Genomic DNA, 23,961 nt, shown 5'->3' with positions numbered 1-23,961 from the left:
GATTTATACAGAGGTGGTAGTGGCTTTGTCAGTGTTTGACTCACTTCCCTCACTCATTTCAAAGTTGGGAGATAAGAAGGCTTTTTTAGTTATAACTGCTACATTATAGTTTACCCCTTTGTTAGCACAACGCGGAGGGTTACGGCTTGGAATGTGAATCGGACTATTGGAGGGGCCCTCCCCTGATTAAGCCTGTTTGGGTGATTAATCCACTAATTGCCATTCATTCTCGTAGATAATGATACAAACTCCCGGTACAGGGGGTCTGGAGATGACTACTTGAGACTGTTTGACTGGTGTTGGAATAGGTGCCTTTCCCTTACATACTTCCTGAGTCTTCCTTCAGCCAGCAGTCCTGATTTCTTTTATTTGTTAATGAATAAGTCTGATCAGTTTTCCATTAACTAATCGTGGTACCACTAGACAATTACTATATATGGATTAGAAGGGTTCTAGGTATTCTGCATATTGAGTATTGTTTTGGTATTGTTTATAGATCTTTCTGTCAATATATTTAATAATCAGTTTGCTGTACCTAAAGTAGCGAATCGGGTGATAACATACATACAGGTTACAGTATAGCTGATACCCGTTGGAGTGCTGTTGTGGTTGAGGGTGTCGCGACCTATCAAGAGGCTTCGAGTATTCACTGACATTAAATAGCCGAAATGGTTTTACTGTCTTCTTGAAACTAACAATCCAGTTGGCCCTCCCTGTGAAAGGGTTCACCCTGTACTTAGAGACTCTGTATTGCATTGATTCCTTTCCTGTCTATACCTTGATCTCTTCTCGGATAATCATGTCTGGGAGTGTTGTGAGTACGCCCAGTGTGTTGTGAGGGACCTGAGGCATAATATAGTTGTATCAGGTCTCTGCGGCTTGAGCATCATTCGTATCAAGTGCGATGATCAGCTGTATGTGATTTTCGTTTTATAGAAGGTTCTTGTATTTCTTTGGTGTCTTGTATTCTAAGATTTATTTGTTTTGTTGTGATAGAATAAGGGGATCAGATCGAGTTTTAATTTAGAAACTGCTTTTATAATCTTCAGTCACAATTCGAAGGGGTTATTAGCAATTATCTGTTGCCCACTTTTTATTTTTATAAGAATCGTATAATTGTTTCGCTCCCGTCGTTCGCGCTCCTATATCGTCTTTGTCGTTTTGGACGTGCTTGCCTTAGCGCCCTTCAGTGTTTGAGGCGCCCTCTCAGTCTTAAGCACATCAGTATAGGATTTAGCAATTCCCTCTAGGATTGTTCTTGTGATTAGTATAGGGGGTTCTCTATATAAGCCCAGCTTATCTTATAGTCTTAATCATATCATCAATACACACAGACCTCAGCACATCAGTATAGCTCAGTTCCATCTTGCTTAAAGTTTTAATACACATATCGATCGCATTCGCAATCTTTAGGATTACTCATCGCTTTCCGTTCTCCTTATAGAATTGATTGGTTATTACTTTGTAGATAAACTATATATCGTTATCTTTACTTACTTCAGTTATCGATATGATCATCATCATCATGTTGGAGCGATTGGATTGCGACTCGACACGCTCAGCAGCACAACAGGTCGCTCACAACCACACATTAACAGTATCATGATATTGTAAGATTCCTTCAATATGATTTGTTATAATATAGACACAATACTGTCGTATTACAGTACAAGAGTATTCTTTATCTGAATCCTGTGTACCCAGCTATCTTGTGATTTGGAATATAGAAATAGGTTTATTGTGAATATATTATTATTGATAGTTTTTTGAAAATAATTCAATATTTATTCATATAATTATTAATATCGTTCATTTGTTGAACCATATCAATCATTAATACATTGTTTATAATATTTTATAAAGATTGTTGATCATTATTATAAGATATACATCATATGTTAATTTCTATAAAAAGTATTAATCATTAATCTAAATCTACATATTTTGTATATAATAATAGATTGGATTAGATTAAAATTTCAATAAATTTAAATAAAATTTGGTTTATAAATTTCTATATGTCCTTTATTCTATATTATATTCCTTTGAAATAATAAAACATAAATAGAAAATTGATTACAAAAATTCAATTAAATTTTTATTGAATATTTTATGTCTTTTAAAAAAATCGAAAAAATTGAAAATTATTTAGAATTATATATTTTTAAGTCAAGATTGTTTTATTAATAAGAAAATTGTTAAAAAAATAAATAATTAATAGCTTTACATCAAAATAATAAAATAAAATTATAATATTATAATCTACATTCTTTATATATTATCCCTATCTTGAATCTTGAAATAAACAAAATATAAATTTTAAATAAAAATATCAAATATCTATTTATATACATTCAATATTCAATATTTCATTAATATATAATATTACTTTGATTTTATTTTTCAATTTATAAATAAATTATTATTATATATAAACTTATTAAATAAATCAAACAAAATTCCTAAATTATTATAATATAATATTACACTATCTTTTCGTTATATAAAACACTATTATTACAAATTTCTATTTATTAATATTATATTATAATTTAAAATCAATAATAAACATCGATACATCTGCAGGCTTAAATCGTACCAAGCCACACCTTCCAACTATATAAGCTCTAATAATAAATACAGCTATATCATCACCAATAGTATAAGTACTATAGCGACTATCTCTACCAAAACACTAATTGCAACTAATTCCTAATTTACTCACAAGCAATCACTACCTTCACTTTTACCATTCAATCACAACAGTATAAGCATCTATAATACAAAAACTATACAAACCCTTATATCAAGCCTATTGATAATAAAAGAATCCTCTATCTCGATTCAACTTAATACTTTTAATCAACAAGTACAATTCAAATACAAGATTTACAAAGCATTTAAAACAATATTTTAATAATTCGAAATTAATAATATATTAAAAAAAATAGTTTTTAATAAAAAAGTATATAATATAACAATAAATAATATTAAAATTAGATTATTATAAATTACAAAATAATCTATAATTGAAAATAAGAATAATAATAATTTAAATTGTATTTATATAAATATTATAAAGACCCTGAAAATTTCAAGTATATTTATAAATATAATTATATATACAAAAGTAGATTAATAAGTGAAGATCAATTAAATTCTAGAAAATCAGAATAGATATCTGTTTAATAGTAATAGAAATTGCTATATTAATAATAAGCTACTTGAATATTTATATATCAAGAAAGATAATTAATAAAACTATTTCTAGTTTTAAAAATATTAATATTATAATTATTATTTTTATAGCTATTGAATAAATGATATATATTATTAGCAATGTTATACATAATAAACTCCTCGAAACTAAGAATATAAAAAAGATTAAAAAGATCCTAAATTATAATAATCTGGAAAGATCTATAATCTGATATTATTATATATTAAAAGGAATTCCGATTTTTTTTAATAATCTAAATAAAGATAGAATATTAATTATGAAGGAAATAGTAATCAAGAAAGTATCAATATAAATAAATACCCTTATAATCGATTGCTGAACTATTATTCGAATAGTCGACTTCTATAAGCAAATCTGAATTGTTAGTTTATTAAGAGAAATCACTTTCTTTAAACTCTTTAATAATTTCAAATAAACTTGATATATCAAGCTAAAGCAATATATTACTTATCACAATCTAGAATACTAGGATTTCTGTAATCTAATGATATACAAAAATGCCCCAAAATATAATAATTGTGATATTCTATATAACAAATTATAATAGCCTGTTTTGAGTTAAATATAAAGCTAGAATTGAATATACAAACTATATAGAACTGTTTTTGACTAAATATAACAAATATTTTGTAATATTATATTAAATTAATAGAAAAGTTATATATCTTAGGAAATCCAAGATTTATAAAATCAGGAAATATAATAGAAAAACTTATTTGATTATTAAAACATTAGCTAATAAAACAATTACCCCAACTATAATAGTTCTTTGAAGTATAGTAATAGAAATACTTCCTTTTATTTATAGAAAACATATTATTATATATAAAAATCTAAGCAGCTTCTAATATATTCTTCAGAATACCTCCCCAGCTAGCAGTTCGCCCAAGAATCCTTATTATTTCAAAAAGAAGTATCTAAATAAGGACAATCTGAATAAGAGAATGCTCTTTAATACCATACTATTATAGTAGATCAATATGGATATAGATATCGATTTGAATAAATAGTCATTTCTCTTAATATTACAACAGCATTAGCTACTAAACAGTTATAGCCCAATCTATATAAATTAGCTAAATAAATATATAGAAGAAAACAAAAGTATACATTATAATACTGTAAATAATGTATAAATAAAATTAGAAGATTCTATACATATAAAAATCCTTTATATACTCTAAATTCCCGAATTCCGAATTATTTGGGGTATAATCTCTTTGTACTAATAGATAGTTAGAATAGTCTAGATAACTCTGAAAAAGAAAGGGAGAGATCAAGAATAATAATATATATATATAAAAGTAAATAGCTATATACTTAACAAAAATATATTCAAATATATCAAGATCTTTTTTTAATAAAAATAAATAATATATAAATTATTAATATATAACGTAACGTATGGGAAACTCGGACATATAGGGAACTCGAATACTTTTAGCCCATTATCAACTTAAAATCACAATAACTTTTATTATATATACCCAATCACCTTCTATATTTACTTAAATTAAAGAGAAACTTCACAAGACTATAATTTCATTTAATTGAAAGAATTTAAATTAATTAGAAAGGCTGTAAAGCATTTTGAAATCCCTAAATCTATTCTAGCTAATAGACTGACTGAAAAGAAAACATATTCCCAATCTACGAAATAGCTCAAAGTCTTCAAATGCAAAAGAAAATACTCTTATACAATGGATTTCACAACTTACCATTACTGGATTTCCTATTACACCTATATTAATAAAGGAAATAACTAACAAAATTTATTTTCAATATATTTGAATTATATTATCTCGAAATCCTATCTCAATAGAAATTCCATTTATAAAACTACAAATAGATTTATAAATTCCAAAACAATATTCAGAATTTACAATATATTATTTATATCAATTAAAGTCTAATCGAATTAAAAAAACAATTCCAAAGAATATTCAAACTTGATTTGATATGTTTTGTATATATCTTATTAAACAAAAGTATAAATTAAATAATATATATATATAAATAAAACCAGATTTAAAATTGGAAATACTCAAATACTCATATAATAATTGATTCTATTCAGAAATCAAATTAAAAAGTTATAACTAATAAACAAAAATAGATACTGTATTTGAATATATTAATATAACTAGAAATACTCTATTACCTATAATTATTTTCAAAGCTTAAAATACAAATTCTATATAAATTCTAAAGAATATATCTTAAAGCTAATAGTTCTTTATTAATACAAATAAATAAACCTCAAATAGCTATAAATTAGAATAATTAAAAAGGGTTTTCGAATTAGAATCCAAGAAAAGTATTAGATAATCAATCTCGACTTTGATTATAAATAGCTATTCAAATCATATTATAAATAGTTTTTATTGCTTTCTATATAAATAATAATATTGGTTTATTTATATTACTTCTTTATTACTTTTATTTACTTCAATCACTTGATATTACAATATATAAACCAATACAACAATATTATACTTTAGAAATCGATTGATATTCTCAAACTAGTATAAAATGAATCCAAAAAACTAAATAAATAAAACTCTTTCAAAATATTAGAAAACAAATATTGAATTCTTCTAATATTAAAGCGAGTTAAAGAAAAGCTGATTTAATACCTTTTGCCCCACAAAAAATACTCGATTTATTACTATTTAACTTTTCCCAATAATCTTTTACTCTATAAATGAAAACCTCTAATCAAAATCTAAACTTATTTATACTCAGGAATTCTTCTCTAAATAGAATAGAATTAAAACAAGCAAATCAGATTTTTTAATACAATTTTAATAAATAGTGGTTTTTCTATATCACCAATTTATCGATATACCAAAAGAATAATTAGATTTATAGAATCTCAAAATATTGAAATAATCCTATTTCAAAAACAGCTTTTTAATACTCAGGAAATAATTGAAACTTGAAAAAAAAAACTAAAAACAAAAAAAATCAAATTATAAGATCAATTTATTTTTAATATTATAAAAATATTAAAAATAATATATAAAGTAAAGAAAAAATCAAAGAAGAAAAAGCTATAAGAACAATTATACAAATATTTAATTGAAAAATCAGAAAAAAAGATTGAAAAAAAAACTAGAAAATAATTCAAGTAATTCGAAATTGGAATTAAAGGATTGTATAGTTTGTAGAACAAGATCGCATATAGAATAATTGAAAAAGTATCTGAGTTCCCCATACATTACATTATCAATAATTAAGTATTAAAAAGATAATAGATCTAATAATCTTTATGGTTTTCTCTATTTATATAATAATAAGTAATAACTTTAATATTAAATATAATCTATTTAAACCTAATATAGTTTTAATTAATCAAAAAGCTCTCTTTATAGAATGATCTTTTTCAAACAAAATAGACTTTATTAAAATCCTAGGGATTCCTATTTACAAAACAGACTATACAATTAATCTGACCTTTTCTAATATTCTTTTTGCTAATACTATTATTAATATTAATCTGAAAAGTAACTTCGATTATAAAATATAAATGACTATAATTCTGAATTCTACTCTACTTATTACTAAATTCCTAGATCAAGTAATAAGCAAAAAAGGTATTTCAATCTTTCAGGGAATTATAAAGAATAGAGTTTTTCATTTTCTGAATCTAAAGAATATACTTACTAAATAAATCAATGAATTAATAGGAATATTGAATTCTTTATTCAAATCAGTATTCTAATTAATAAAAAAGGAAAAAGGCACTTCCAGTTAATCTGCTTTTTGATAAATAAACAAATATAAAATAGTATACCAAAATTATAGAATAATTAAAATAAAGAGTATTAATCAAGCGGAGTATTGATAATAGAGATTGATATTTACAATTAGAAAAACGAAACACTAATATTGATATAGAATTATCAATAAGATAAACTGTAATAAAGATCTATATAAAGTAATTAGCTAATATAAGTTCATTATCAATCTCAAAGCTTTGTTATTGATTTTTAATAATATAATAATTAAAAATACTATAAAAAAGACTTGGATTCTATAAAAAGAGGTTTTCAAGTACTTTGATAATAATGATAATCTTATAACAAATCCATTCAGTTAGACTATATATTCAATAACTTTTATAATATACAAAAATATTCTATAAGAAAATGAAAAGAGTATTATAAAAGTTTTAAGTATTTTATTAAGATCTGATCAAATTATTATTTACCTTTTAAAAGCTTACTGGGATTTTATTAGATTAATGATTATTGAAATCTTTAATTAATATTTATAATTAAATTATTTTCTTGATAAATAAAGATATATAAAGATAGTATTATTATTATTATTATTATTAGTAATTTTCAACCAGGCCGTATAGGCGAACCTCCCAGGGGGCATTACGGTTGGGCTAACTGCAGGATAATCTCTAATTTACATAATCCCCCTCTCCTAAAAATGAGGTCTCAATACCTTCAGTAACCTCCCAAGCGATAGCTAACACGCTTGCGCTTTTGTCTTCAATCCTCTAAATACCTCTGTGTGTGCTTTCCAATCTTTTATATAATGTTTTGATTGAAAACTGCTTAATCCTGTAAAGGTAGCTTTTGTATGTATTCTAGTGCAACGCAGTATATTACATATATCGATTTTGTTCTTTATAACCTTGCTATATCGGTCGCCTCCTATTCTATATTTGTATTCACCCAAATCGATCAATCCATTTCCATTTCCTCTTCCTATTCTTCTGATAATATTCTAAGATATATACTTCTGTAGAAATCTATTATAACAATAAATTCAGCAAACTTGACTGGTATATACATTAACTGTTTCAGTAATTATTCTTGAGCCGCCCAGTTGCAGGGTGGGTATTTGGGCCTGATATCTGAAGGCTAGGTTTCGTAGATTGCAAGGACTTTACAATAGTACATAATGTGCTTAAAGGATTTGTATGCATTACATGAGCAATGGATCGTTGCTTCCTTGTATTTAAATCGTTGATAATAACTTTCGAAATCGCTATGTGCTGAGCAGATCGCTAGTATGCAATAGAGAATAGCTCGTAAGAATTCTAATTCATTAGAACATTTGTTTGTACTCCTTGGATTCCATTTCTGGTACTGTTTGGAGAGCATTGGTTTCTATTTGATCCACCACGCCTGTGCTGCCGATTCCATAGCAGTTTTTGCTATAGAGCATATAAAGATAGTAGTAATTCCTAAATCGAAAAGAAAGATAAATTGTTAATATAATCATAATAATTGATAGCTTTTTTTTTTATATATCTTAAAGAATCTGGAATATATAATTGCTTGATATATTTTATAGACTATAATAATAATAGATATATTTAGTCTTTAATACAGAGAAATATTCCTTAAATAAATAGTAATAAATTTGATTATTTTATTTATATATAATATTGAAAAGACCTTTGCCTGTAAGCAAAAAGTTATAATGATTATACTGAATATATAAAACGTATTCGACATATTTCTATTAAACAGATTATTGGAATATATATACTAACAAGAATGATTCCACTCCTTTTTATAATTAATCCAAGTCTTTCTAAGTAACCATCTAATAAGAATTTTGTTGGTTCAATAATGAGATCAGGAATACGGGAGACGTGGTTCCCACTATCAGTAGGCCCCTAAATGTCTGTATTGTATTCTGTCTAAAGAGCTAGCTAATGAGGGGAAGTAGTAGGCCTTATATAGGCACTACTGAAAGAGCTAGTCTTCTTTGCATTCGCCTAAATACCTTTGATACAGTAGCCATTGTATTGAAGTCATTCTTTTGAAGTGAATTCCCTTGTTCACACAAATTTGATTAAAGAATATAATTATAAAATATAGTTATATCAAGTATAATATTCTATAAAGCTTCTTATTTTTATTTATACTATATATTTTATACCTCGCTAAGCTTTTGAATTAAGATATCAAGCTATACTTCGAGTATACTAACAATATCTATATTTACTATATATTCAAAATATAAATAGAAATATTAATTTTCTTAAATATAATTTTTATTAAATCTTTTAATAAGTATCGTACAGGACAATAGCATATCACGATAGAAGGGAATGATTGGACAATAATAGTATAAGTATAAAAATATATATATCTCCTCATTTACAATTAGAACTAATCTCTTCTCGTAAAGAAAAGATAGAATTATATACTGGGTAATCCTCGAGTTCCGATTACAAGAGTAGTGATCAGTTCTGCGGGCCGATCCGGTTATTGTTATTCCACTCCAGAGTATTCTATATAATGAATCTCTGATCATCACATGATTTGATCCATATGGGATACAACACTGTTTCCGTCACAATAAGATAAACAAAATTATATAGTATTTGTATTAAAAAAACTAGAGATAATATATCTCTTTTAAAAAAAAGAAATATATACTCTATATTTGAAAATAAATAATAAAATAAATAATAAAATTATTTAATCTATTCTATATTAACTAGAAATTTAATCTGATTAGAAGCTTTTTTTTAAAAGATATATAGTAGAATGTAAAGCGAAAACCTATAAGGTTGTAAGATATATCAAAGAATTTGTATAAATATAATACAGCCTACCTATTATAGTACTATATAAAGCAGTCATTATCTATATCCTATTCTTTATTCTTTATAGATTCGAGGTATAATATATAGATTGAATAAAGTTAAATCGAATTAGAAAAGCTATTTGTAGTATAATAATAAGTATGAGACTGGATAGCTATATTATCAAGATCGATTGAGCGATTATTTTAGCAGCAAAAGAAGTTTTATCTGCTTGATATATAATTCTGATTATTATAATTCTAAAAGATTCTAAAACTATCATTTAATAAACTAATATTTGAATAAATATAAATAAAATTTATATTTCGATTTTATAAAATAAATGAAAACTATTTATTAATGATTTGTTTAGTATAAGTATTTTAATATAAAATGAATAATATTAATCTTTATAGATTAACTAAATTGATTCTAAAAGTACTAAACTAATACTCTTTTTGCTATACTTTTTACAGGGAGCTATATCGATTTTATAGAAAATATAAAGAAAAAAGCAGTTATACTTGAATTTATATAATAATAAAACTATTTATTTAATAATTATACTATAATCTTTTCGAATAGTATTGAATAATACTATCAAGAATAGAAGATAATCAGTTATAGCTATATAATATATTGGGGATAATCTTTAGTGGTATTTAATTATAGGATAATTAACTTACTTTTGTATGTTTTTGATATCGAGATAGTAAAAGCTCTAAAAGGTTTGGAGTATACTATTCGACTAAAGCTGGTTAAACAGATTACTATATGTATTGATAATATCTCAATTATTTAGAATATCAAAAACAATGTTTCTAATTTATTCTAATAAATATTTCTATATTGCTATGAGATTATAAGGGGCCCGCTCAGGGGAGGGCCCATCCAATAGCCCGATTCACACCCCGGGCCGCAACCCCCCGCGCCATGCTAACAAAGGGGTAAACTATAATGTAGCAGTTATAGCTGAAAAGGCCTTCTTACCTCCCGATTTTGAAATGAGTGAGGGAAATGAGTTAAATGCTAATAAAGTCGTTATTACCTTTATATAAGTTGCACAACTAATGCGAATTTAATAGGGGGGAGGGGGCTTATAATCATATAAGCGAATGTGGGGTATGGATATTTCAATTATATTATTCTCCTGCAGATTGTAGGGAGGTTGAGATGGATATTATCTGTATTCAAAAGCCCCGCTTATATAACAACTCGGTAATTGAAAATTATGCTGTATATGACTGATATCAGCCGATCGATATCTGGGGGGTAACCGATGGCCTTGAGTACAGATCTCGAGTAATTATTTATGTATGTAAAAGAGGTGATTTGAAATTCAGATAAATGAGATAGATTAGAAGTAGAGATCTATTGTGGGTCAATGTTAATGGGTATTCGATTTTCAATATCTACCGTGCCCTATTCGATCTAATGATAATAGACTATATATTTGGACTAAAGATTATCTCAGGGACTGATATAGTTATTGAGAATAACTTCAATGCTAAATATAATTTATAGGAATTCGGAATAGCAACCGTTAATCAAAGCGATATGCTTGTATATTGAACTGTCGAATAGGGAATGAAGTACATCAGGACTCCCGGTGCCCCTATGTATATGAAAGGATATGTCCTGGATCTGACTTTTTCCAACCTAGCTACCACTACGATAATGATCGACAACAATCTGCACAACAGCTTCGATCACGCTATTCAAGTCACCACCATCCTAAACAAAGAAACCTCTAAATACAAGCAGATGCATACCCGGATATACAATTCAGATTTACCCTGCCTAACAGGTATAATAGCCAATCACTTAGCAAACCTTCAGAATCCTGATCTCTGATTTACCTACGATATTAATAGACTGATTGCTAAACTTATAAATACACTAAGTACCTTTATAAAAGCTATAAAATAGAAAGGCTGCAAACCCTACCGATCATCCCCATAATGGATCGATGAGTGTAAGGAGGCATATTGCATATATATACAAGCTAGGGAGATTACTATGGCTAATGGTATGGTAATTGCTCAATAAGATCTACAGAGGGTTGTATGAGTATCGAAACGAGCCTACTGGATTAAGTATCTGAACGATGTATAGAATAATCAGGAATTATATAAAGTTATAAATTAGTATAAACTAATCCTAGAAGCAAACCTCAAGGCCCTCTTTTTAGTGATTGAGGATCAGGAGATTACTGATATTAAGAAGAAGGCTAAAGTGTTTTTTGCAATAATATTCGATTACTTCAAAGCATCAAATGATTTATTAATATAAACTATTATAGGAAAAGAGCTATTAAATAACCTTATTATAGAAAAAAATGATCATTATAAAGAAAATAGAAAAATATATAATAGAAATCAGAAGCATATTGCCCGGAATCGATTGAACAATTATTTGCCTTTTTAAGATATACTGATTTAGTATCAAGAATATAATATATAAGATCTTTATAATTTATCTTAAACTTAATTATTATCCCAACAAGTAGAAATTTGCTAAAATAGTTATACTATTCAAGATTAGTAAGAAAGATAGATCGTTTCCGAATTATGGAAATTGATTATATTAATATTATATATCGGAAAAGGACTAAAAAGGTATATCACTAGTCAAATTACATGAACAGCTATGAAATACAATATTATTAGCCTTTAGCACTGTATTTATTTATTTATTTATAGTGATTAACGTCTAATATCTGACCTCCCAAGGGGTATTCTAGATGTACTAAGGAGCGGGCCTACAGACTGCTAGCATTCCAATTGCTTATAGTAATATAATATTAGCTAATTAGAGGCTTATTATCTTTAATATTTTTCTATTTAATATTACTTAGAGTAATCCTGCAGCTGTTTTGTTTAAAGATTTGTAATTCTATTTCAGAAAACCTTGTTTTGTATATTATCTGAATATTAATAGATAATTAGATTGATTATTATTAATTGGGAAAGTGTTCGAAATGTTTATAACTAATCAATACAGATCTTAGATTGATTGAAGTGAAAAGCTTATCCTCGAGATATTAGAATAAATTGAAATTTGTATAGTTTTATATAATTTGAATATATTCTAATATAAAATTTAGATTTAGCAAAAAGATTAATAAAGCTATATTGTATTTGCAAAACATAATTGATATATATTATCGCATTTTATTTAGATCGAAATCGATTTGATATAAATAGCCAATTACTACACATCTGATTATTAATTGAATATTGAAAGAAATATAATAGGCTTTTCTCAATTCTATATATATAGATATTTGTATTATTTTTATAATTGAATCTAATATAATAAACTACAAAGTTATTATATTTGATCTATATTACTATAAGTTTGTGTAATACTTTATAAAGAAGCTTGAGGCTTCCCGCTTTAAGATATTATATACCAATTTTCATATATTATATATTTTGGAGATCAGATCTCTTTTTTCCTTTTATTATTTACTTTCAGAGTATTGATATTTGATATATAGGATAGAGCAGGAGCTGCTGATTATAGGAAGGCAAAATGGGCCAGGGTCAAGCGGCCCAGTTATGCCCTAATAGAATATCTTTAGAATACTAGTATATAGAGTTTTTTACAATCCAATAATATATATAATCTGTAGATATACTAGATTGAATATTTATAAATAATAAAGGAAATAATAAGAAGTATATAAAGACTAAAACAATATCTACTAAAACTAGTAGAAGTATATATAAAGTAGAAGGAGAGATATTTTTAATACCTTATCTCCAAATATATAGGAATGGTATACATCCTTACCCTATACAGGACATAATATATTCTAGAAAGTAGTTATAATATAATTCATTTCTGTCGATACATTATAACAAATCATATTGAAGGAATCTTACAATATCATGATACCGTCAATGTGTGGTCGTAAGCGATCTGTTGCACCGCCGAGTATGTTGGATTGCAATTTAATCGCTCCAACAACAATAACGATAACTATATCGACAATTGAAGCGAGTGGAAATAACAATATATGGTTTATTTACAAAGCAATAACTAATCAATTCTATAAGGAGAACGGAAAGTAATGAGTAACCCTAAAGATCGCGAGTACGATCAATATATGCATTAAAACTCTGAGCAAAACGGAATTGAGCTACGCTGATGTGCTAAGGTTTGTATGTATTAATGATATAATTAAGACTATAAGACAAGCCGGGCTTATATAAAGAACCCTTATACCAATCACAAAAGCAATCCCAAAGGGAATTGCTAAATCTTATACTGATATACTCAAGACTGGGAGGGTGCCTCAGGTATTGAAGAGTGTTAAGGCGAGTACATCCAAAACAATGGAGACGATATAGAAATGCGAACAACAAAAGCGAAACAGCCATACAATTCTAATAAAAATAGAAAGTAAGTAACAGATGATTATTAATAACCTTTTCGAATTATGACTGAAGATTATAAAAGCAGTTCCTGGATTAAGGCTTGATTTGATCCCCTCGTTTTATCACAACAGAACAGGGTAGACTCTGGGATACAAGATATTAAAGGAATATAAGAATCTCCTGTGAGACAAAAATCGTATACAGCTGATCACTGCGCTTGATACAAATAATGCTCAAGCCGCGAAGACCTGATACAACTATATTGTGCCTCAGATCCCTTATAATATACTGAACACACTTATAACACTTCTAGATATAATTATTCAAAAAGAGATTAAGATATAGGTAGGAGAGAAATCAATATAATATAAAGTCTCTAAGTACAGAGTGAATCCTTTTATAGGGAAAACTAATTAGATTATTAGCTTTAAGAAGATAATAAAACCATTCTAGTTATTTAATATCAATAAATACTCGAAGCCCCTTGATAAATCATAACGCCCTTAACTATAATAGTATTTTAATAGGTGTCAGTTATACTATAATCTGTATATATATTATTATTTAGTTTGCTATTCTAGATACAGTGAACTGACTGCTAAATATATTAATAGAAAGATTTATAAGTAATACTAAAACAATACTCAATGTATAGAATATCTAGGATCTTTTCGATTTGTATATAACAACTACTCAGTAATATTATAATTAGTTAATAGAAAACTGATCAGGTTTATTTACTGATAAATAAGAAAAGTTAGGACTGTTAGTCGAAAGGAGATTCAAAAAGTATGTAAGAGAAAAACACCTGTTTCAACATTAGCTAAACAATCTTAAATAATTATTCTCAGACCCCCTATACCAAAAGTCTGTATTATTATCTACAAAAACGAATAGCAATTAATAAATCGATTATCCAAACAAACCTAATCAAAAAAGAACCCCTCCAACAATTCGATTTATACCCTGGGCTGTAATTCTCTATGTCATGCTAATAAAGGGGTAAACTATAATATAATAACTATAACTGAAAAAGCCTTCTCACCTCCTGACTCTGAAATGAATAAAAGAAGTAAGTCAAATACCAACAAAGCTGTCATTACTCTTATATAAATCGCACAATCAATATAAACTCAATAAAAAAAAGGAAACTCACAATCACACAAACAAATATAGGATATAAATACTTCAATCATATTATTCTTCTATAGATTATTGAAAAGACTGATATAGATATTATTTATATTCAAGAATCCCAATTGTATAATAACTTAACAACCCAAAATTATATTGTATATAACCAATACTAGTTGATTAATATCTAAGGGATAGTTGATAACTCTAAATATAAACCTTGAGTAATTATCTATATATGAAAAGAAGGCAATTTGAAGATTAGATAAATAAAGTAAACCAAAAATAGAGATTTATTTTAGATCAATATTAACAAATACTCGATCCTCAATATCTACCACACCCCGCTTGATTTGTTAATAATAGAATATATATTCGGATTAGAGATTATTCCAAAAATTAGTATAATTATCAGAAATGATTTCAATGCTAAATATAATCTATAGAAACCCAAAATAACAACTGCCAACCAAAATAATACACTTATATAATGGACTACCGAACAGGAAATGAAGTATATCGAAACTCCTGATGCCCCTACATATACAAGAGGATACATTCTGAACCTGACCTTTTCCAATCTAATTACCGCCATAATAATAATTGATAACAATCTGTATAATAATTCCAATCATACTACTCAAGTTATTACTATTTCAAATAAAGGATTTTCTGAATACAAATAAGTACATATCCGGATATACAATTCAGATTTACTCTATCTGATAAACATAATAGCCAACCGTTTAGTAAACCTTTAGAACCCGGATCTCCAGTTTATCTATAATATCAACAAACTGATCGCCAGACTCACAAATGTATTAAACACCTTTATAATAATTATAGGGCAGAAAGGTCACAAACCCTACCAATTATTCCTATAATAAACTGATAAGTATAAGGAGGTATATCGAATATATATATAAGTTAGGAAAACTGGAATTGCTAATAGAATAGCAATTGCCTAATAGGATCTATAAAGGGTTGTACAAGCATTGAAACGAGTTTATTAAATTAAGCATTTGAATGATATATAAAACAATCAGGAATTATATAAAGTTATAAATTGGTATAAGCTAATTCTAGAAGCAAATCTCAAAACCCTTTCTCTGATAATCGAAGGCCAGAAGATTACTAATACCAGGGAAAAAGCCGAAGTACTTTTTACAATAATATTCGATCACTTCTGTTAGAGTAGATAATAGCAATGAATCAACTAGGTGTAATGTAGCACAAAGACTTTTCATTAATTTCTCTAAACTATGAAAATTCTACAATTTATAATTATATACGGATTGGCGTCGGCCCGGGGTAGGCCTGTAGGGTTACTTATGTATTCTCGCTAGTCCTTATGCGAATTGATTATAACAAAGCCCCTTATTTTGTATATTGTGTTTCGAGATGTGTATATTTATCTTCTGAAATCGGTTTGTATAATACAAGAAAATGAAACACCATATGATTACATCCAGACTGTATTTTAAAAGAAAATAAGAATGTTATGAAGTTATAAATAATCAATAAACAATATTCCAACATATTTACTACTCTTATTAATAGATTATTAGAGGCTCTATAAGTTTCTTTTACTTTCCCAAATACATTTTCCCTTTCAATAGGTTATTCTTTATCCGTTATTTTTCTGATTCTTATCTTATCATAACTGCTCTTCAACCCATCAATCCCTAGGCAATTACAGCTCGATCCACAGCAGGCTTTGCTAATCTAATTATTCCCATATATCTTTGTTATTTTAAATATATTGTAACCTCTACCCCTAAAGATTTCTATTACTATAACAAAAATCCTAACTCCCTTTATAATTATTGCTATATTCAGAAGAAAGTTTACTAATTAGTGTTTTCGCGATACATTCTCGATATCAATTTCATATATCAAACTCAAGCTTTTTGGTTAATTACTCCTACCAATAGTCAAAAGAAATAGAATGCTGAAAATATACTGAAGCGCCGAAATAAACGCTATATCAAAAATGTGAAAGCCTTTTTGCAAAAAGAAAATAAACAGGGTAATACTAAAAAGCTAGAGTTAGTAAAAATATTATCTTTATTTGTTATAAAGAAACTGAATCGAATAAGTGATTTTATAAAGCGTTTTATAAACTCCTATCAAGCTATTATTGGTTACCCCTTATTCCTTTATAGAGTTGTTTTTTGCTGATATTCTAGACTCTAGAATAATTTGCCTGCATTAAATACTGTTATTCCAGATTCCATTCTGAAATTGATATCCATAGTAGATTCGAATAATAAGGACGAGTTTCTTGCCCCGGTTGTTCACCCCCGCACTCTCATTGCTCCCGCCCCGCCCCCTGCTCCCGCAAGGAGTAAGGCTTTGGAAGGCCGTCGACCCTTTTATACCAATACTAAATCATCATTTCATCCCCGTTCCCGCGTTCATTTCTTGATATACAAAAAAGATTAAATTAGATATCCCAAAAAATCCCTTTCCAATCCTAATAAAAATAATAAGAATGATATTGATAATAATAATAACATTACTTTTCTTTACTGGATTACTGGTGTCTCTTGATGTTTCGATATTCCCTGTATCTCTAAAGATAATATTGATATTACCACCCTTTAGATAAAAAAGTATATTTCTAAGGATTCGATAGCTTCCACCTATCAATCTGTAATTAAAAAATCAACCCCTTAAGCTATCCTCCCTCCTCATAAAGTTTTCTAAATAGTTTTAAAGCAAAAGACGGTATCGGTTACTATTGATTCTTTATTTGATTCTCAATATCAAAACTATAACATTCCACAAAAATCTAAGATTTCCTTTATAAATTATAATATCTATATTGAAAAGTCTGATACCCATATAGATTCTTCTGAAAGTATTCGATCCCATAAGTATCAGCAAGTTATCAACAACTAATCAACAAAAAGTCAATTACCCAACAAAGCCTTTGTAGAAATGGAGGAAAAGGAGAGTAAGAATAAGGATAAAGTTGATATATCTTTAGCAAAAAAGGATAAGTATAACAATAGTAATATAGGTAATACTATCTTTGATATTCTTCTTTCTATACCAGATCCTTTTGATACATAGAATAAAAGAATTAATTTTTACTATAAAACCCTTTCAATATATTAATATAATAACACCTTCACAATAATGTTTTTATACTAATCAAAGGCATACCCTTACAAAGAACAAGGCTTTATAAAAGGAATGATAATAATCCCACATACCGAGTACCAATGAGGATTCAATTAATATTAACTCTGATACCCACGAGTTGAAGCCTGAAGTATTCAAAAAATGTCAGGATGAATTGGTACACTTGGCAATAGCATACAATATACCAGCAAGTAAAGAGTTGCATCCTCGTTCTTATCAGAATAAGAAACAATAAAGAAAAGAATATTATGAACAGCTTTGACTTACTAATGATTCGCTTATAGGTATACAGCGTAACCCTATTGTTTTATAGCTTTTTTCCTTTTTTCTTTCGAATTCTATATTAGTAATTCCCCCTTTTTATTATATTCCTCTAATACTTCTTTTGCATTATCCAGATTATAGAAGATTTCCTATATATCTTCTGCTGACTAATAATCTTTTTATTGAACTAGATATTGAACACCTTTACTCTTCTTTTATATACTATGATTTTCTCCATTTCGTATTCCAAATAATTGTTTATTTCCTTTAATAACGATAGGTTAACAATACCCTATCATTTATATCATAATTCCAGTAAGAAAATGTAAAAGATATTGTAAATCTTATAAGTAGGTAATAGCTTGAGTTTATATACTTGACCACTGGTTTTTATACTTATTACTTAAAAGGAATCTATAAATCTATCCGAAAACTTTTTTTTGGATTAAAGTTGCTTGATATTTCGGATGCTTAGCATTACTTTATCCCTAATATTGTATTGCTGAAATACCATACTCTCTGTATTCTTCGATTTTCGGTTTATAACTGCTTGTTACAGTTCTTTCAATTTATTTCTTTTTTTATTGAGAAAAACGATTCGCTTGTATATAGCTAATACTCTTTCTATAGCATCAATATCCTTATTGATGTAATGGAATATTGATAGGAATCTGTACATTGTTTAAAATGGACTTGTATTTATTATACTATATCATATAGCATTATAAGTAAATTCTACAAATAATAATAATGAAACCCAATCGTCCTGCTAGTAATTAGAATAACAACTAATATAGTGAATCAGATTCTGGTTTTGCCGCTCCATTTGCCTATTGATCTGAGGGTGGAATGTAGTAAAGAGCTTATATCGTATTCTAAGGTAAAATAGGAAGCTACTCCAAAACTTGCTTGCGAATTGTAATCCCCTATTTGAAACAATACCCTCTAATACTTTGAAGTCTTTGAATATATTCTGTATCAATATTTGTATAAGCTCCAGCAAAGTGATTGCTTTGTTGATAGATATATATCGAGTAATTTTCGTAAATCTATTAATAACTATTAGAATCATATTATAGATATTCTTATCTAATTTCGATAAGGGTAGATTTATAATAAAATCTATAATTATCTTTTTCCAAGGTTCATAGGATATAGGAAAGATTTGCAACTTGCTGTAGGGTTTATATTTTTTGATAGTAGTCTGTTGGTATATCGTATATATTTTAATATATGTTTTTATATCTTTTTTTATTGAAAACTAAAAGTATTTAGATTTTAAGATTTCTAAAGTTTTAGAAATATCTTAATATCTATCTGTAGAATTATTGTAATAGGCTTTCAGGATTTCTACTCTTAAAATAGAATCTGGTGATATATAGATATTCCTATTGTATCTAAAAAGCCTATCAACACTTATCTACCAAAATAAGATAATTTTAGTAAAATATAGTCTTTGATTTAGATATTCTTTATTCTTTATAAAATCGTTATTCACTTAGAGTCACAATAAAGCATTTCTTATTATCTTTGATATTAACTCAAATACTGTTTTGTTTTTTGTTAAAATATAAGCTATTCGATATGGTATTGATTGTTTATAATCAGCTTCAATCAATGAACTCGATTATCCACAAAACGATAAACTACATTCTTCTCTTTGTAAAAGGCTTATAATATTATACAAAGGCTTTGTCTTCTTGACAAAAGAACTTTGAAACAATTTTATAATCATTAACTTATTCTTCAGTTTATTCTGAAAAATTGGAAGTATATCATTAATATCCTTTATATTGATAGTGTAATCAGAGCAACGCAATGATTTATTTGCAGAATTCAATTTTCCCATTCTGTATACTATTTCGAAATCGTATATAGTCAAAACCTTCGCTCACTTTGCTTATCGACTATTTAGGCTTTTTTTTGTTATAAAGTACTGGAGGTTGTTGTAATTCGATTTAATTATAATAGTATATCGACTTCCTATTGCATAGTGGTGCTACTATACAAAAGCAGTATATATTGCTAATAATTCTTAATTGTAAATAAAATATCGCTGTTCCACTAGGTTTAGCTTTTTCGAATAAAATACAATAAGGTGCTATTGTTGAATTGATGTATCTTTAATCCCTTTCGAGAAAAGTTGTAATAATACATAATCTAATATAAAGATCGAAGTATTGGTTTTGATTATTATATAGAATAAAAGGTTGAAATACTGGAGAATAGATATCGATATGAAAACTTTTTTCAATACTTCGAATGCTTTTTGTGCTTTATTAGTTTATTTAAACTTGATTATCGTTTTCCCTTTCTATATTCCTTTTATCAATATGATTATATTGTGGGCCACTGTTGAATAGGCCCTAATGAATTATCAATAAAAGTTCGCGAAACCAAGGAATATTTGTATATCCCTCAGGCTACTAGGTGTTGGCCATTCCATAATAGTTTGAATATACCTGGGTTCTATTATAACCTCTTCAGCTGAAACAACGAATCCTAAAAATTCGATTTTGTTGGTATAGAAAACATATTTCTTTAACTTCGCGAAGAGCTTATATTCAATGAGATATGCGAATACTTATTGGATATTTGCTATATGTATGGTTCTATCTTTGGAATAGATTAGGATGTTATCAAGGTATACTATATATATATTATCTGCTAACCCTGTTAGCGCTTGATTGATATATATCTGAAATATTATAAGGGCATTAGTAAGACCGAAAAACATCATCTTATACTCATACTAGCCATATCGCATACAAAACACCATCTTCCACTTATTGCCTGCTCTTATACAGATATGATAGTATACATCTCTTAGATCTAATTTAGTGAATATAGCATTTTGTCAAAATCGGTTTAGGGATTTATTAATAAAGGGTAAAAGAGTTCGATTCTTTTTTGTAATCTGATTAAGCCCTCAATAATCGATATATAATTGATGACCTCTCTTTTTTTTTGGAATAAATATAATAAAAGCTTTTACCAAATTGATAAATCTTTTTATCTACCCTTTCTTTTAATATTTATCTAAATATTTTTGTAATATTACTGACTCTTTTTTTGATAAGAAATAGATTAGGCTTTATAAGGGGGTTGAATCGGGTTTGAGATTAATATAATATTTTATAGAGTAATATTTAAGCAAAAGGCTATTTTCTTTTTTAGAAAAAGCTTTTTTATATTCTTGGAATTCCTTTGGTATCTTATATAAGATTAATATAAATATTAGACAGCCTCTTTTTATTTTTAAGTATAATATCATTTTGTCCGAGAAGATTACGAAGATTGCTTTGTTTTCTTTTATTTTCTAATAAAATTCTTTTACAAAAATGATTTCAAGCTTGTTTAAGATATAATAATATCAGAGTGATATTGATTTTCAATTGATGTCGGGATTGATTGTTTATAACCATAAAAGATTTAGAATAGCATTTATTTATAATAGGTTCAGTACTACTGATATAAAACTATAAGTATAGATTCTCTTTTCTCCTTTTTTATCTTTTATTTCGATAAAAAATTCGTAATCCCTATACGATACAATTACAGTATTATTTGCTGATATAAAGGAAGTGCTTTTCTTAATAGGGATTCAGTCCCATTCAATATACTTGTTTTACTGTATAATATTAGCTTGCACTCCCAAGTCAATAAGGTATTGAAGTATTATCGGTTTGCTATTATTATTAAAGATTATTATAATTATAAAGATTATCCGCCCTTCCTTGTATAAACCTAGTATTAATGGGATACTCATTATAATTATTGGGTTTAGGTGTTTCCTATACAGATAATCTCAAATAAATTACTTTAACAATCAAGTTTTTTATATCTCTCTTTACAACATTTATATATAATATTGTTCCAACAAGTTATAACATAATATCCCTTTTGTTGACATTTATAGTATATAATATTCCGAATGTAATTTATATACAGTATCTCAACAGGATATTTCAGGGCCTTAAGGGATTCCTCTCGAGAGGGTTGATTAGATTCTTGGGTTTCTAGTTTAGTAGTTAGGGTTGGATTGTTTTCTAGATAAAAATGTTTAAAAGGATTTCGATATCGAGAGAGTAATTAATTGTATTTACAAGATCACTATAACTCCTTTATATCTTTTTCTCGAAACAATTTCTTTATACTTTCCAATCTATAAGTTTATCTTATAAGCTTATTACACAATTCAGATTATTATAAGGATTCCGAGATTTTTTTAATTATACTAAATAATAAACCCATTAAAAGCCTTTTGACCCAAACACTCTCCATTTTCTATTCGATATTTTCTTTAAAGTCTTCTAGATAGATTACAAATATATTTATAATTTCTTTTTCCCTTTACCTCGCATACACAATCTTTTAGATTGCTTATTGCTATTTAGTTCCTTTATCTATAATAATGTTATATATATATTCCCTGAAGTTTTCCTAGTTTATCTCTTCATAACTCGACTTGCTTATATATCAATACCAAATCGCTAAAAGTTATCTTTCGAAATATTAAATAATATATTTTATCTTTTTTATATCAATAAGAAAATGATATTTACTATCACTTCAAAATATAATTTCTGCCTAGAAAAAAAAGTTCTTAACTTTCTTGATATTCTTTTTTTTATATTGTTTTAATCTTTACAATTTCGATAGTTTTCCCGAATTGAAATTAACAATCTGATAAATTACATTCGATACAATTACAGATCGATTATGCTCGACCAGGATGGTTACATATAAGATACGGTTTATAGCCATTCTATGAGCTTCTCTCATGACTACCATTTCTTCTTTCATTTCTCGAAATTGTTAGGTTAATAATGCATCCTCGCTATTACTAGAAAAGTGTAATAAAACCGAATAAATATTATTATCAATACTCTACAGAAATTGATTAACAATTTTATCGGATTAATCTTAAATCGCACTACAAGTATCCCACTCTCCCCTTAGAACAGGTATTCTTCTTGTTGAAATCATAATAATACTAATAGTTACTCAACTAAAAAATAATTAACAAATTACTCTATATATAAAATGAAAAGAATTGTTAGAATAAATAATAGCAATAAATCAACTAGATATAATGTAGCACAAAGACTTTTCATTAATTTCTCTAAACTATAAAAATTCTACAATTTATAATTGTGCGCGGGTTGGTGTCGGCCCGGGGTAGGCCCGCAGGGCTACTCATGTGTCCTCGCCAGCCCTTACGC

The sequence above is a fragment of the Botrytis sinoallii genome (genome assembly GCF_014898435.1).
Source record: "Botrytis sinoallii strain Bc 23 chromosome Unknown BSIN_002, whole genome shotgun sequence".
NCBI classification, from domain to species: Eukaryota; Fungi; Ascomycota; class Leotiomycetes; order Helotiales; family Sclerotiniaceae; genus Botrytis; species Botrytis sinoallii.
The sequence above is the reverse complement of the archived record's forward strand: the minus strand, read 5'-3'. Positions refer to the sequence as shown.